Source organism: Manis pentadactyla, chromosome 2, assembly GCF_030020395.1.
Source record: "Manis pentadactyla isolate mManPen7 chromosome 2, mManPen7.hap1, whole genome shotgun sequence".
Lineage (NCBI taxonomy): Eukaryota > Metazoa > Chordata > Mammalia > Pholidota > Manidae > Manis > Manis pentadactyla.
Window position 1 is genome coordinate 164,454,447 of NC_080020.1, and position 18,784 is coordinate 164,473,230.

Sequence of the window (18,784 nt, forward strand, 5' to 3'; positions counted from 1 at the left end):
AAAGTGGCCATTGCAAGTCATTTTATTTTGATTCTCATATAACTGCTTCCCTATCTTTAAATTAAATAATATATCTCTTTTCAATGGAACATAGTAAAAATACATAAAGACATACATTAAGCACAAGTAAATGAACAGTAAATGCTTTTTTAGCAGCTACTTTCCAATGGAGAGCCCTATGATATGTCATTTCTGATCTTACCAATAAAAATCTTCCTGGATGTGCTAATATAAACTAGAGGAACTGATCTTCTGATTTTACATTATTAGCCTGTTTCTTCATTGTTTCATCACTCTATAGGTTTGTAAACACTATGGTAGGAAAATGACTCTTTCTTTCCCAAAAGACTGGCTAATAAATCATTATCTGTTCATCTGTGTAGGTGCTTTTCCCATTAATGTCTGAGACTCTGAATGTGTGGAAAGGTCTTTCTATTTGTATTTTGATTAATGCTAAATTCATTAAACTTTGTGGTTTTGGTTTTGCCCTTGATATCTTGGAAAGCAATTCTGTTTTCTGGCAATAATATGATAAATCCAGAACCATACTGATATTTTTTTGGCCAAGTCATGGAATCAGGCACTTTTCAAGGTTTCCACTGATTTTCCCAGTTCCATTTATGTTGCTGTGGGTAAAATTGCAGTATTTCCAGAATATCTCTCCTGGCCTTAGTGCATCTCCATATCAATAGGTGTTTCCAAGGGGTGGAGAAAAGTAGTCCATCTCCATATCAGAAGGTCACTACAAAGGGGATGGGGAGCAAGGGCACACCTGACCTGGAGACATTGGGTGGGGTCCTTTTTGCAGCTGGGTCGTGATAGACACAGGCAGACAGAAGTAGACCACTGCTTGTGAGCAATAAATAGGTTTCTTCCACTTTATTTCTCTCTTTGACTGATTTCAGCTTCAAAGGCTGTTTGCTCTGGGGTAGGAACATATTTTCTCCTGGAGTCTCAGTTGCTTAACCCTACTCTTTTTAGGATGAGGCTTCATCAACCCCTAAGGCTTTCTTCTATCCTGATAATTTATAAAAAGGAGCTCAAGAAAAGCCAATATGGAGAAATATAGAAGAGCCCTTCCACTATCATATGGAGGATAGATAAACTGAGGCCATGACCCGGTAGAACTACCTTGGGTAGCATCGCAAGACCAGAGAATGAATGTTGCTTTCCAGTCTCATAGTTGTCCTCATTCTGTATAAGCAGCCACTTTGATGGAGACAATGGGCTCTAGGGGTGGTGAGATTAGTAAGTAGTTGGTTAATTCAATAGGTAAGAGCCTGGGGATAATTTGGCCAAGGTGTATTCACACAAACCAACCATTCCACAGCAGGGCCATGCAAATCACTTTAATGTAAGCCAGCTGTAATCACAGGTCCTGTGTGGTAATATGAATATACAGTAATCTAAATATGATGTGAATACACAGTGTATTTATTTGCTAGGGCTGCCTTGACAAAGTACTACAGACTTGGTGGGTTAAACAACCAAAATTAATTTTCTCACAGTTCTGGGGGCTAGAGGTCCAAGATCAAGTTATCAGCAGGCCTGTTTTTTTCCTGGGTCTCTCCCTGGGTCTTCACAAGGTCTTCTCTCTATGTCTATCTACATCTTAATTCCATTTATTATTGAGGATATCAGCATATTCGATTAGGAACCACTCTAATGATGTTATTTTACCTTTATCTCTTTAAAGACCTTATCTTCAAATACAGTCACATTCGAAGGTACTGGGGCTTAGGACTTCACACATATGAATTTTGGGGGACACAGTTTAGCCCATAACACACCCAGTTGCATTAACTTGGTGTATGCAATTGTTAGAGTAGGTAGATAGCTAGATGTAAGTAGAGAGATGGAGGGAACATTCAGTTGGATGCTTGCTTACATTCTATACATTCTGTACAAGCTGTTCTCATGGGATATGGAGTGAGGTATAGATAACAGACCAGTCAAACCTGGAGGAGACGTTGACCCTGACTTCACCTCCAAATACATTATACACTCATTAACATAGTAAAATTCATGCACTTCCATCATTAATATAGTAAAAAAAATCATGCCTCCCCAGGCCATGACAGTCCTGAAGAGAACCAAATAGAGTCAAAAACCTTCCCTGCTCTACATGAAGGCAGAGTAAGCCCAGACTCCAGGAAGACTCCACCTGTCCCCTTTGAAACCTAATTTCACTTAGTGAGCATTTATCTCCCTTCATATAAAAAAAGGCTCCTTATTGTTCCCTCGGTACAACCCTCTCTGGGACTGCTCACGCCCCAGCTCTCGGGTGTGTACTCTTATCTTTCTTTAAACTCGAAATCTCCAAATAAACTCTTAATGCTCAGTGGCTTTTCTGCATCCATTCTTGCGAGGAGACAAAGGACTCATCTCTGGTAATACAACCAACATATAATGTGTGGGAAACCACATTCTCAAGTCCATGCTTCAAATGGAAGTAGCTTAGCAGGACTTTTTGAGGTGAACATAGGTGTGAAATATACAAGAGAAAGGGCAGAGAATGATAATAACTGTAACTTCTTTGTAGGAGGCATATTAGCATTCTAGCAGAATTTTGTAACTATACGTATTTTAATTAGCCGAGATATTTGCAAAAGCATTGTGAAAGCTGGCTTTAAAATATCAGTGTTGCTGAAGCACTGCTTTGACCCTTTCTCCTTTGTTCAGTAATATCGAAACACATACTAATGTAGGAGGTTATTAGAAATTAATGGCCCTCAAAGTCAAAGTGAATAGATTTGAACTCATCCTATTTGCCATCAAATCTGTTCTTTTTTCAATATGACCCGTGTTGTTTAATGATAACACCGGTTAACTGTCACCCGGTGTTACAGACTGTGATATCTGTGATTTTCTTCTTTCCTGCCTCTTTATTATAACATAGCAGTTGGAGCCAAACAGATCTGAGTTCAAAATCTATCTTTGATCCTTACTATTTGTGACCTTGACATGTTATTTCTGTTCTTGCTTTAGTTTAGTTTTCATTCTGCCAAATATGGGGTAATAACAGTCTCCAGTTCATAGAATTGTTGTACAGCCAAATGATAAAATGAATGCATCTTACAATCAGTAAATGCACAGCAAATATACCAACTATTATTATTGCTAAGTATTACTGATTCTATCTCTAAACTTTCTCTCGTAGCTGCACATTTCTTTGCATTCAGGTCTTTCTGCTGCCCTGGACTCCTGGATATCTAATCCAATCTACTCTTTTCAACCACTATTATTTTGCCTTGTTTTTTTTAAAAAACCTTTAATGATTTCAAATTATCCAGAGAATAAAGTTGAATTGTCTTAAGCTTACTTTTTAGGCCATTAAATTTTGAGTGGATGTCCCTTTTCAGTTCTCTTTGTTCTCAATCATCTCTAACTTCTTATGTAGTCTTGGATCAGTCACTGGGCTTGGCAGTGAGGAGGCCTACTGTCAAGGTTTATTATGAGGATTATTTAGTTTAATTCCTAGAAGTCCTGGCTTTGAGACCTCCATTAACTAGCAGAGTGGTGTTGGGAAAATCAATGAACTTCCCTGTGCTTTATTTTATTAATCTGTACATTGACATAGTTCTCAAACTTTAGTGTGTATAAGAATCACATGGAGAGCTTGTTGAAACATGTAAACTCTAACCTTTATCCCAGAGATTCTGATAATTTCTAAAGTTTTTTAAAAAATGAAATATATTCAGTAAATACACTAATATTAACTGTACACATTGATTTTTATATATATATATATATATATATTGTGAGGGCATCTCTCATATTTATTGATCAAATAGTTGTTGACCATAACAAATCTCTGTATAGGGGGGTCAATACTCAATGCACAACCACTAATCCACCCCAAGCCCAATTCTCGTCAGTCTCCAATCCTCTGATGCACAACGAACAAATTCCTGCATGGAGTACAAATTCCTACATAGTGAATAAGCTACATGGTGAACAGCGCAAGGGCAGTCATCACAGAAGCCCTCGGTTTTGTTAATGCATTATGAACTATACACAGTCAGTTCAAACATGAATATTCATTTGATTCTTAAACCTGATTCATATGTGGAAACCACATTTCTCTATTATTATTATTTTTAATAAAATGCTGAAGTGGTAGGCAGATACGAGATAAAGGTAGAAAACAGAGTTTAGTGTTGTAAGAGAGCAAGTGTAGATGATCAGGTGTGTGCCTGTAGACTATGTGTTAATCCGCGCTAGACGAGGGCAATAAACATCCATGTATGCAGAAGATTTCTCTCAGAACATGAGGGGGGAGGTTCTAAGCCTCACCTCTGCTGCTCCCCATTTTTTCACCAGATGGCCCCCTGCGACTGTGCCTGTCTTAGGTTGTTCCTCCCTTGAGGAATCTTACCCGTCTCTGGCTAACCAGTCATCTTCCGGGGCCATACAGGGAAATGTAAAGTTGGTAACTGAGAGAGAAGCCTTATCGTTTGAAAAGGTTAGCTTTTTACTTCTTTGCATATTTATGCCCTGTGGCTTCTATGCCCAGCATTTGTCTTGAGGTGTCCTTACCACTTGGAAGAATCATGATACTCGGTAAATTCGACATGTGGCACAAGTTCTATTTAAAGGTTGTGATTAGGTAGGAAGAAGAAAAGCTACAGAAGTAGCAGGCAGAAGAAAACCTGGGAAGATTGATTATTTCTTTGACATATCTTCTTGTAGAGTAACTTCAGCATGGATAGGTTTTAAACTACTAATTAAATTGTGCACACACATTAACATAATAGGAATATAGTTACCTAACCAAAGCATACCTGTAATTACCAGCCATCTCCAGTGAAACCAAGAAAACCAGTTAGGCACCTTAGGCATTTGTGAAAACTTATCTATAATATGGTGGATATTGTCCGACTGAACTTAAACAGTCTGAGAGAATTCAGATAAACTAGAACACCCCATTCCTGGGGACTGTTTATATCCCATATGTTCTTTTAACGATAAATAGTCTGTGGTTGTAAGATTTTGGAGTGCTACAATTTGCACTTCTCCTAATTCTTGGTTGAGTTCCAACAGTATAGATCCAGTCCAATTTTTGTTTTACTGCATGCACAGGCCAGCTTAGATATCTCCTTCATCATTCCCATGGCAAGTCCAGGAACTGGTGGGATGAGTGCATCTACACCTGTGACAGTGTGTGGATCTTTGTTGAAGTTTTTTTTTTTTTTTTTTTTCTGATCATCTTCTGTCATGAGTCTTCCCGATGGTTGATGTGCTGATGTTGGAAGTTCTTTTTCATATCGTATCTTAGTTCATTTTCGGGGTACCCAAATTAGGCTTTGATCCTCTGTATAAACACAAACAGACCCTTTGCCTACACTTTTATATGTCCTTTATATCATTGTGTAGAACTCATTAGAGGTCACCACATAGGAACTGCATTTTTTTTTTTTAATCATTAATCTACACTTACATGACGAATACTTTGTTTACTAGGCTCTCCCCTATACCAGGTCCCCCCTATATACTCCTTTACAGTCACTGTCCATCAGCGTAGCAACCTGTTGTAGAATCACTACTTGTCTTCTCTGTGTTGTACAGCCCTCCCCTTTCTCCCACCCCGCTATGGATGCTAATCTTAATACCCCCCTACTTCTCCCCCCCTTATCCCTCCCTACCCACCCATCCTCCCCAGTCCCTTTCCCTTTGGTACCTGTTAGTCCATTCTTGAGTTCTGTGATTCTGCTGCTGTTTTGTTCCTTCAGTTTTTCCTTTGTTCTTATATTCCACAGATGAGTGAAATCATTTGGTATTTCTCTTTCTCTGCTTGGCTTGTTTCACTGAGCAAAATACCCTCCAGCTCCATCCATGTTGCTGCAAATGGTTGGATTTGCCCTTTTCTTATGGCTGAGTAGTATTCCATTGTGTATATGTACCACATCTTCTTTATCCATTCATCTATCGATGGACATTTAGGTTGCTTCCAATTCTTGGCTATTGTAAATAGTGCTGCGATAAACATAGGGGTACATTGGTCTTTCTCATACTTGATTGCTGCATTCTTAGGGTAAATTCCTAGGAGTGCAATTCCTGGGTCAAATGGTATGTCTGTTTTGAGCATTTTGATGTACCTCCATACTGCTTTCCACAATGGTTGAACAAGTTTACATTCCCACCAGCAGTGTAGGAGGGTTCCCCTTTCTCCACAGCCTCGCCAACATTTGTTGTTGTTTGTCTTTTGGATGGCAGCCATCCTTACTGGTGTGAGGTGATACCTCATTGTAGTTTTAATTTGCATTTCTCTGATAATTAGCGATGTGGAGCATCTTTTCATGTGTCTGTTGGCCATCTGTATTTCTTTTTTGGAGAACCGTCTGTTCAGTTCCTTTGCCCATTTTTTAATTGGGTTATTTGTTTTTTGTTTGTTGAGGCGTGTGAGCTCTTTATATATTCTGGACGTCAAGCCTTTATCGGATATGTCATTTTCAAAGATATTCTCCCATACTATAGGGTTCCTTTTTGTTCTATTGATGGTGTCTTTTGCTGTACAGAAGCTTTTCAGTTTAATATAGTCCCACTTGTTCATTTTTGGTGTTGTTTTCCTTGCCCGGGGAGATATGTTCAAGAAGAGGTCACTCATGTTTATGTCTAAGAGGTTTGTGCCTATGTTTTCTTCCAAGAGTTTAATGGTTTCATGACTTACATTCAGGTCTTTGATCCATTTTGAGTTTACTTTTGTATATGGGGTTAGACGATGGTCCAGTTTCATTCTCCTACATGTAGCTGTCCAGTTTTGCCAGCACCATCTGTTGAAGAGACTGTCATTTCGCCATTGCATGTCCATGGCTCCTTTATCAAATATTAATTGACCATATATGTCTGAGTTAATGTCTGGATTGTCTAGTCTGTTCCATTGGTCTGTGGCTCTGTTCTTGTGCCAGTACCAAATTGTCTTGATTACTATGGCTTTATAATAGAGCTTGAAGTTGGGGAGTGAGATCCCCCCTACTTTATTCTTCCTTCTCAGGACTGCCTTGGCTATTCGGGGTCTTTGGTGGTTCCATATGAATTTTTGAATTATTTGTTCCAGTTCATTGAAGAATGTTGCTGGTAGTTTCATAGGGATTGCATCAAATCTGTATATTGCTTTGGGCAGGATGGCCATTTTGACGATATTAATTCTTCCTAGCCATGAGCATGGGATGCGTTTCCATCTGTTAGTGTCCCCTTTAATTTCTTTTAAGAGTGACTTGTAGTTTTCAGAATATAAGTCTTTCACTTCTTTGGTTAGGTTTATTCCTAGGTATTTTATTTTTTTTGATGCAATTGTGAATGGAGTTGTTTTCCTGATTTCTCCTTCTGTTTGTTCATTGTTGGTATATAGGAAAGCCACAGATTTCTGTGTGTTGATTTTGTATCCTGCAACTTTGCTGTATTCCGATATCAGTTCTAGTAGTTCTGGGGTGGAGTCTTTAGGGTTTTTTATGTACAGTATCATGTCATCTGCAAATAGTGACAGTTTGACTTCCTCTTTGCCAATCTGAATTCCTTGTATTTTTTTGTTTTGTCTGATTGCCGTGGCTAGGACCTCCAGTACTATGTTCAATAACAGTGGGGAGAGTGGGCATCCCTATCTAGTTCCCGATCTCAGCGGAAATGCTTTCAGCTTCTCGCTATTCAATATAATGTTGGCTGTGGGTTTTTCATAGATGGCCTTTATTATGTTGAGGTACTTGCCCTCTATTCCCATTTTGCTGAGAGTTTTTATCATGAATGGATGTTGAACTTTGTCAAATGCTTTTTCAGCATCTATGGAGATGATCATGTGGTTTTTGTCTTTCTTTTTGTTGATGTGGTGGATGATATTGATGGACTTTCGAATGTTGTGCCATCCTTGCATCCCTGGGATGAATCCCACTTGGTCATGGTGTACGATGGTTTTGATGTATTTTTGAATTCGGTTTGCTAAAATTTTGTTGAGTATTTTTGCGTCTACGTTCATCAGGGATATTGGTCTGTAGTTTTCTTTTTTGGTGGTGTCTTTGCCTGGTTTTGGTATTAGGGTGATGTTAGCTTCATAGAATGAGTTTGGGAGTATCCCCTCCTCTTCTATTTCTTGGAAAACTTTAAGGAGAATGGGTATTATGTCTTCCCTGTATGTCTGATAAAATTCCGAGGTAAATCCATCTGGCCTGGGGGTTTTGTTCTTTGGTAGTTTTTTGATTACCGCTTCAATTTCGTTGCTGGTAATTGGTCTGTTTAGATTTTCTGTTTCTTTTTGGGTCAGTCTTGGAAGGTTGTATTTTTCTAGGAAGTTGTCCATTTCTCCTAGGTTTCCCAGCTTGTTAGCATATAGGTTCTCATAGTAGTCTCTAATAATTCTTTGTATTTCTGCGGGATCTGTTGTGATTTTTCCTTTCTCATTTCTGATACTGTTGATTTGCGTTGACTCTCTTTTCCTCTTAATAAGTCTGGCTAGAGGCTTATCTATTTTGTTTATTTTCTCGAAGAACCAGCTCTTGGTTTCATTGATTTTTGCTATTGTTTTATTCTTCTCAATTTTATTTATTTCTTCTCTAATCTTTATTATGTCCCTCCTTCTGCTGACCTTAGGCCTCATTTGTTCTTCTTTTTCCAATTTTGATAGTTGTGACATTAGACCGTTCATTTGGGATTGCTCTTCCTTTTTTAAATATGCTTGGAGTGCTATATACTTTCCTCTTAAGACTGCTTTTGCTGCGTCCCACAGAAGTTGGGGCTTAGTGTTGTTGTTGTCATTTGTTTCCATATATTGCTGGATCTCCATTTTGATTTGGTCATTGATCCATTGATTATTTAGGAGCGTGTTGTTTAGCCTCCATGTGTTTGTGAGCCTTTTTGCTTTCTTTGAACAGTTTATTTCTAGTTTAATGCCTTTGTTGTCTGAAAAGTTGGTTGGTAGGATTTCAATCTTTTGGAATTTACTGAGGCTCTTTTTGTGTCCTACTATGTGGTCTATTCTGGAGAATGTTCCATGTGCACTTGAGAAGAACGTGTATCCTGTTGCTTTTGGATGTAGAGTTCTGTAGATGTCTATTAGGTCCATCTGTTCTAGTGTGTTGTTCAGTGCCTCTGTGTCCTTACTTATTTTCTGTCTGGTGGATCTGTCCTTTGGAGTGAGTGGTGTGTTGACGTCTCCTAGAATGAATGCATTGCATTCTATTTCCTCCTTTAGTTCTGTTAATATTTGTTTCAGGTATGTTGGTGCTCCTGTATTGGGTGCATATATATTTATAATGGTTATATCCTCTTGATGGACTGAGCCCTTTATCATTATGTAATGTCCTTCTTTGTCTTTTGTTACTTTCTTTATTTTGAAGTCTGTTTTGTCTGATACCAGAATTGCAACACCTGCTTTCTTCTCTCTGTTGTTTGCTTGAAATATCTTTTTCCATCCCTTGACTTTAAGTCTGTGCACATCTTTGGGTTTGAGGTGAGTCTCTTGTAAGCAGCATATGGATGGATCTTGCTTTTTTATCCATTCTATTACTCTGTGTCTTTTGATTGGTGCATTCAGTCCATTTACATTTAGGGTGATTATTGAAAGGTATGAATTTATTGCCATTGCAGGCTTTAAGTTTGTGGTTACCAAAGGTTTAGGGTTAGCTTCTTTACTGTTTTACTGTCTAACTTAACTCGCTTGTTGAGCTATTATAAACACAATCTGATGATTCTTTATTTCTCTCCCTTCTTATTCCTCCTCCTCCCTTCTTCATATGTTGGGTGTTTTGTTGTGTGCTCTTTTTAGGAGTGCTCCCATCTAGAGCAGTCCTTGTAGGATGCCCTGTAGAGGTGGTTTGTGGGATGCAAATTCCCTCAACTTTTGCTTGTCTGGGAATTGTTTAATCCCTCCTTCATATTTAAATGATATTCGTGCTGGATACAGTAGTCTTGGTTCGAGGCCCTTCTGTTTCATTGCATTAAGTATATCATGCCATTCTCTTCTGGCCTGTAGGGTTTCTGTTGAGAAGTCTGATGATAGCCTGATGGGTTTTCCTTTGTAGGTAACCTTTTTTTTCTCTCTGGCTGCTTGTAATACTTTGTCCTTGTCTTTGATCTTTGCCATTTTAATTATTATGTGTCTTGGTGTTGCCCTCCTTGGATCCCTTGTCATGGGAGTTCTGTGTACCTCTGTGGTCTGAGAGGCCATTTCTTCCCCTAGTTTGGGGAAATTTTCAGCAATTATTTCTTCAAAGACATTTTCTATCCCCTTTTCTCTCTCTACTTCTTCTGGAATACCTATGATTCTTATATTATTCCTTTTAGATTGATCACTCAGCTCTCTTAAAATTCTTTCATTCCTGGAGATCCTTTTATCTCTCTCTGCATCAGCTTCTCTGCGTTCCTGTTCTCTGTTTTCTAGTCCATTAATGGTCTCTTGCATCTCGTCCATTCTGTTTTGAAGTCCTTCCAGAGCTTGTTTTATTTCTGAATTCTCCTTCCTTAGTTCTTGCATATTTCTCTGCAAGTCCATCAGCATGGTTATAACTTTTGTTTTGAATTCTTTTTCAGGTAGACTGGCTAAATCTATCTCCCCAGATTCCTTCTCAGGGGAAGATGTAGCAGATGCCGAAGCTGTCTGGGTTAGTCTTGTCTGGATCATATTTTTTTGCCTTTTCATGTTGACAGGTGCTATTGACTGTCAGCTGGGAGGGCCAAAATTTTCACTTGCTACTGGCCTTTCTTTACTGGGACAACTGCGACCCCTAGTGGCTTGTGTTGGGTAATTGCGCGTAGAGTGGGTCTTTGTGTCTTGCCTGGCCGGAAGGGAGAAATTTCCCTTTCTGTGGGCGGAATTTGTCTCAGGCTGCTTCTCTGCTTTCGCAGCGCCCGGTGGGGTAATGGATGGGGGGGCTGCTTGACTGTTTGCCTCCGTGAGGGGTCTCAGAGCTGTTGCCCAGGGGGTTAGTGCACCCGGTTTTCCCTGTAATTTCCAGCTGCTGTACTGTGACCTGGGTTGTTTCCATCAAGCTGTTAAGTCCCTGTCCCTTTAAGACTTTCAAAAAGCCCCCGCTTTTCTTTGTCACAGGGGCATCAGCTTCAGCACCCGCTCAGTGGTCTTACTCCCTGTTCCCCCAGTATCCAGGGCCCCCTGGGCACGTACTGTGTCTGCGCTCTGGCCCGGATGGCTGGGGCTGGGTGTTCGGCAGTCCTGGGCTCCGTCTCCCTCCCGCTCTGCCTATTCTTCTCCCGCCAGGAGCTGGGGGGAGGGGCGCTCGGGTCCCGCCGGGCCGGGGCTTGTATCTCACCCCTTTCACCAGTCGCTGGGTTCTCGCTGGTGTAGCTGCAGTCTGGCCACTGTCCTGCGTCTTTTGGTCTCTCTTTTAGGGCTAGTTGTGTTTGTTGTATTTTCAAAAGTATATATGTTTTTGGGAGGAGATTCCCACTGTCCTACTCACGCCGCCATGTTGTCTCCGCCTACACATTGATTTTTTACATATGCACACTCTTGGGGGAACACCATCCAGGTCAAGATATAAAACATTTCCAGCACCCTAGAATTTTCCCATGCCCCGTTCCCAGTCTCTGTCTCCTTCAGAGACAGACACTATTCTTAACTCTATCACGATTCCATTTTAACAATCTATGTTAGCTGATTTTGGGTGTTCCTTTTAGATCTGATTTTATCTGGTTCTAATTTATAGCTCAGATGGAGGGGTACTCTGAGTCAGTTCACATTGTTATCCCTAATATAGATATCATTTAGAAGCACATTTCCTGCATACCCTTCCCCCTACCCATGTAGGAAACACCAGAGGAAATTCCTCTCTGATTCTTCACCTCCCTTCATATTCTTTGTTATTCTTCAGCTCTCTCATGGCTCCTTCCCAAGCTAAGCTAGAAATACAGAATACCAAAGTTACAGGTCAGGTATCCTGACCTCCATCACCTGCAGCAATTCAATCTATAACACTCCTGGCCAAAGTTCTTTTATCTTTGCTTGAAAACTCCCAGTGCCTGAGACCTGATTACATCACATAATTGGGTATTTTTCTTTGCTAGAAAATGGACTCATATGTTGAACTTTATAAAATATTCTTTGGCACGTTTGCTTATAGTTATGCTCTTTATAACAATAAAGAATCTCTGGTCTCTTTTCTTTATGGCAGCCTTTCCAATATATGACTGTCGCCACATACACCCTAAGAGTTTTCTTCTCTAGTGGCTGGAATCAGGACTCCCAGCACTTTACTGGTTCCCGCCATGCCTTGCAAAGACCTGACTCTGAAGGGTACTATGCAATTCAGAGTCACAAGAGCCTAGAAAGGGAGAATCCACTTTATGCTGTAACACAACTTTTGGAGCAGTAGTGTGTAGATTCTACCCCTGTGGGACATGCAGAACACCATATGCCTTTCCCCTTTCCTCAGGACCCTCTTCATGGACATTCAACCAGTGTATTTTCACTAGTCTCATGCCTAAAGGTTCCCTATGTTTTGTTTGATTCTCTGCTGTTGCTATCTCAAAGTTCCTAACATATTGGGAACAAAGGGCCCTGCATTTAAATTGGCATTGGGTCCCACAAATTAAACAGCCAGTTCTGCCTTTCTGTTAGTATTGCATTTGCTAATGTCCTACCTTTTTTGATTTTTCTTCTTTAGTAATGCTCCCTGTAACTGCTATTAAGAGTGTATTATATTTTATGGTCCTTTTTACTTATTTCAAAAAGCTTTTCCTTAGAGCAATGAAGATAAGTTCAATATTATAATCATACTCACGTTATAGGTGAACAACCTCGGGCTTAAAGAAATTAAGTGAACTGCCAAGTTTTTATAGCTTATTAGGTACAAAGCTAGGCCAGAACTAGGTCTTCTGACTTCTACATCCTTTGGATAAGGCCTGCCTGCCCATCTCTTGGAATAGCACTGTATTCCATATTCCCAGGGTTCAAGTTGCCTGCTCTGATCTTATTAGCTTTCCAGATTCCTGTAATTCCCATTTGAGCTCACTCTCTAAGCACTGTGCTTTAACTTGACACTGTGTATTGCTGACTCCTATTTAGTCTAGAGTTCCCTCTATTGCTCCTCAGGTCATTTACCCATAATTGCCTAGTCCTTTCTTATCTAATAATTGAAGCTTATTTTTCTACCCTAAGTGATATAACCTGAGCTTCCATTTTTTAAAAAGTAATCTCAGGTTCATTTTGAGAGAATTCTTATACAATTTCATTTTTTCCTCTCTCGATTATGATTCTGATCTATAGCTAATCTCCAGATCATTAAGGACGTTCCACTAATTGGAAAGAAATCTCCATGTTTTTTTTTCATTAAATGCTCATCTAACTTGCAAAGGGAAGTTAAACTAAACTGAGTTGCTGAGACTTGCCTTACTTGACCAAAAAAAGAAGTCCAAAGCAATTCTATGAAAGTGTAGCTTCATTTGCAATTATATTAGTCAGGGGAAGGGAAATGGAGAGTGTAATGTAACAAGGTTATAATGACTATCTTAATATGGCAAGGTTGATAGGGGCCTGGAGGCTCAACCTTGGCATTACTTCTGCCTCCTCCACATGCTGATCTCAGCCCTGGGGGCTGTCTGGCCCAAGGAAAACTGTGCATCTGGTGTCTGTCTATGGTGACAGCTCTTGACTGAGGCTTTGCTTGCTGGAGAGCCCAGTCTAAGATTATATACAGTGTTATTTCCTAGTTCCTGGGGGATAAAATAAAAGGACTTGGATGAGATGATTTAATGTCCTTAAATCTTTAGCATTGCCAGTTAAGGAATACTAACACATTAAGCAGTACCACTGCTAGAGACATCACCTGAACTGGGAATTTCCATCCCAGTTAATGGCACTACCATCTTCTCCACTGAAGAATTTAAAAACCTGGGCACTCTCCTTGTTCCCTCCCTTTCCTTTACCTCCACATGGGAGCAAACAACTAAGCCCTGTGACGTCTGTCCCCAAACATACCCCAAATGACTCCTGCTGTCCACTTCCCCAGTGATATCTACGTAATACATTTTATCTCCCCAGTGCTACACATGACACACCCACTGAAACTCACGTGAGCCCTGCCTCTCCCCTGGTCTCTGTAGTAAACCCCTAACTGGTCTCCTTTGGCACCTTTACAAACCACTCTCTACTTAGCAGTGAGATTGGATTGTTAATATGAAAATCAGATTATGTCATTTCTCTGATTACAACTTCACCCTTAGTCTGCATCGTTTGCTCTGTTTTCTTGGTTAAAATAGCACTCAGTACCATCTATATGATTTCCCCTTGTTTATTGTTATATGTTTTTCTTTTCTTTCTCTCTCAACCCTAACCTAAAATGAAATGAAGGGGCTTTGTCCTGGTCCTCGTTTATCTTCCCATGCTTACAAGTGTTTTGGCACCTGTATGGGCTCACAAATCATTCACTGAATAAATAAATGAACCTGCAGCCAGGGCTGAACATCATCAGCCTATCTATCTTATATCAGACTATTCCCTCCAGCACCCTAGTGCTGATTCCAAGCCTTGGCAACCACGAGCGCCCCTAGGGGTGACGCTCAAGGTTTGTGCTGCTTCTGCTTATCTCCATGGCTTAGCTGTAGCTAGAGACCTCACTCTGTTAAGATGTGGCTTTCCCTCTTTCTCCCCTGTCTTTTCTCCAACAGAGCTTCAACTCTACAGCTCTAGGCACACTTATTCCTCCTATCTGATTTCAGCCTATGACTAGTCATGCCTGCCAATCTTCCCTTTCCATGTATCTAAGGTCAATTGGATGCCATTCCCAGCTTCCACTGCTCCAGCTCCCTTTCTGGGCCAACCAGTACTTGCAAATCATCATATACCCTTTCAACTCTGTAGGGTTCAGCTGATCCCAGGAGGAAAGCGCTTGCAGTGATTAAGCAAGATGAGTGCGTCCTTCTGATCACATAACATATTCAGGATAAATGCTTCCTCCAACTGAGATTGGCAAGGCTTCATGGCTTAAAGATAAGCACTTGTTTCATAAAAATAGCTTGTATATTTGTGCTTACTGAGTCCACCTATGAATCTATGATGAGAATAGAACTGCTTAGCCCCCGGAGACAAATTGAGCTGCATATGAATTATTCCCAACTGTTCTCTGATCTTAAAACTTAGCAGTTCACTTAGAAGTCAAGAAAGATTGCAATAAGCAGCTGGCAAAAACAATTCTAATGGTAGAGATGGGATGTTGAGCACAACTTTAGCTGGCATTTTCAGGATTTTTAAAAGCTTGGTTGCAACCATCACTTCCATAAGGATTTCAAGAAGATTAATAATGTAAGAAAAGGGCCATCTTTCAAGTTACTGAACACAGTAACTGTTAGGACTTTCTGGCAAAATAGAGGAAGAGAAGAAATTTGTCTCCTTGAATGTACATCCCTATTTTTATTTTGTTTCTATTCTTTAAAAATCTGCATTCTATAATTGGTCAATGATATCTCAATCAGCTAGAAAAAAATGTGCATTCCTATTGCCAATATATCATGATAATAATAGTGTGCATGTATGCATACATGCAGATACATATACATGTATGTTTGTGCATATGTATAATGTTTGGTAGTGTTATTTGATGATAATATCAAAAAGTGAACTGGACTAGTACATGTAGTATAGTAGAGACTCAAGAAATATTAGCCATTGTTACTGTTATATCATTATTTCTATAAATAATTAATACACTAAAATAAAAAAGGTGGATTGACTTCCAGCGTGACAGTGTGGGGACCTCCACTGTGCCACTCCCCAGATAAACTGTTTTGAACTATAAAAAGCCAATTATGGAAAAGCCTCTGTCAAATGGTCCTGAGGACAAAGAGCAAAGTAACATTGATTCAAAAGCATCCCTGAAAAATCCGTAAGTGAGGCAGAAGCCTGTGGGATTTGAATCAGAACCACCTCTTCCCAGGTCAGCAGGGCAAAGACCCCACCCCAGACTGCTCTGGCTGAGGACGCTGGACCCCCACTCCCCAAGTACGCAGACAGAGGGCTTTCTTCTTGGTTGAATGAGATGTCAGTATTTTTCTTCCTGCTGAAGCTGAGGCTAAGTCCCAGATAAGTGTGGTTGAGCGGTGAGGGTTTCCTTCTGACCATAAATCCTAAGCCAATTCAGATCAGTTAATATGTACGTGGTAAACTCTAGAGCAACCACTGTAACAGTAACTCAAAAATACTATGAAAAAAGTTAAGATACTGAAATGTTACATTAGAAAAATATCACTTAGTGTAAACAAAAATAATAAAGGAGAAATAGGATCAAAAGATACATGGCATACAGAACACAAAGGTAAAATTACAGACATGAATCAAACATAAATACAGCTGAGGCTCATTATTTGTGGTAGTTATGCTCTGGGTCACTGCAGACTGAATCAGTGACTGCTGGGTCACCTTTTCCAGGAGAAACAGTTGGGCTCCCTTGAGTCTCTTGTCACAACACTGTTATCAAAGGATCGATACGTAACCTCATTTCATGTTACTTGAACATATTAAGTTAGTGTTTAGTGTCACCTACTTTTATTTTATATGGTTCCCGTATTTGGGGGAAAGTCATAAACTAACACAACAACCTGCATTTTAACAAGATCCCCAGTGACTGCATGTACATTCAGGTTCAAGAAGCATCGGAGGGCATGCAACTAAGATAGTCAGAAATTGATAATGAAGGGAAATTCTTGGAGAAAAAGGTGACACAACTGCTATAATTATCTACATTTTGGTGAAGATCTTGTGGTCAAGAAAGGTAAGCATATTGTTTTGCTGTCAAATAAGAATACAAAAGCAGGAATATGAACTTAATTGAATAACTATATAGCAACATAATAAAAAAAAATTCTGTTAACACCATATTGGCATTACTCGTCAGAACAGGCAATGTTTTTGCCCTACATTTCTCATGTTTTTTATGGCAATAGGGGAGAGAGGCCTGGGCTTTGCACCTCCAGGATAAGTTCTCTGTCTCAGCTCTGTTTTCTGCTCTACCTTCTGCTTCTATTTCCTAATTCAAATGGAATACTAAGATTTCCTCTTTCAAGCATGCAGGGCTGTAGTGTGTACCAATGTAATATGGTTTGTGAAAATGCTTGAAGACTGTAAATGTTACTAATTCTTTTTAAAACAGATCATTTCCTTTTCCTCCACCCTAATGATGGTTGGACACCAGTTGACATTCATGATCTTCCCTTGCCCAAGAGCTCTCTCCACATGTACATGTGTGTGTGTTTGTGTATGTTTACAGGAGAAAAGTAAGATACTGAAGCTTAAAGTGTGATTATGGGTTAGCAATGGCAGCACGCTACTGTATAGTCCCACTCCTTACGTCTTCACACTGAGCTTTTCCATTCTCCCTCATGGTTGATAATGTTTCCCAAACACTGCTGTTTGCAGTTATAATTCTCTTGCTTCCAGATTGTGTGTCTCTGTTCCAATCAGGAACACACACTGGAGACTATTTCATTTGTGGTGCTGTCCTGTTGAAGCCTTTGGATAGTTTCTTTTTCACACCACACAGAGCTAATTCTGTCATTAACATTTCAGGAAACACACGGTGGCATTTTAAGTGAAATACAAATTAGAAAACTCTGCTGTTCTTAGTTATTCTTTCTTTCCAAATTTGAAAAGAAATCACTATCAAATTACCCAAGTCACATTTATCCTTTTTAAACTCCCTCAGTTGTTGTCATTTTTCTGCCAACCCTGTATTTCTAGCCACTTAGACAGAAAGTATGCCCCTTTTGGAGCAACAGTGGGGGGAAAACTGAAACATGATGTATTTGGAGAACAAAATTCTATGAGGCACAAAGAGAATTATTTCCCTTAGCACTCGGCACACACTTCTGCTTTGTTGTCTCTTGTAACTGTGAGTGCGTGAATTTGTGTTGCATTGACACAATTTCTGTATCATCATAATCAATTAATATTCATTGGTTGGTCAACTGATTAATGAAGAAACTCTTCATTTAACTGAAATTATAGGTGAAGAATATGCTCTTCATTTTTAAAAGCTAACATTTTACTGATTTTTTTTTTTTTTTACTATGAGCCAAGCCCTCTGTAAGGACGTGAGATACATTATCTCATTCAGGTCCCTCCTGGCCCAATAATCCCCTGAGGTAGTGACCATTACTCGAGTCAATTTACCAAAAATGGAACACATTGGAATATGTTAAGTCAGTTTACACACTGAGTATTAATTTCATTAAGTATTAATTAATTTAATCTTAATTAATTAATGGAATGCATTGAACCGTATATTTTATTTCATCAGGGAAACCTTCCAATTATTAAGCATTTGCAGTCTGCCAGGTACTATGATGTGATTTATGTAATTATTTCACTTATTTATAATACTTGTCTTATGTGGGGGATATATTATTAATATCTCCTATTCATGGATGGGAAAACTGAAGCTAAAAATGTTTAAGGGACAAAACTAAAATGAGCGAGACAGTGGCAGAGGCCGGCTTTGCTCTTAGGACTGAATGCTGAGCCTATGTGGTACAATGCTCCAAACCTACCAATAGCTCGGTACTGAATGAGCAAATAACCCCAGCAAAAAGCCACTTTCTGCCCCCCAGCCTCTCCTTTCCCAGAACATCTCCTTTGAATTCATCTTCTTTTCTGGCTGAGGGAAGATCATGGAGCTGTCACCAGATCTGTGGCCTCTGTAGCCTATCAATCAATGTAACAAATGTCTTCTAGGGAAAATTATTCTAAATACAGCTTTGTATCTTGTTTTATTTGTCATTTAACATTATAATGAAATGTTTTCTAATATTATTTAAAACTCTTAAGCATAATTTCCAGGTTGCTTGATAT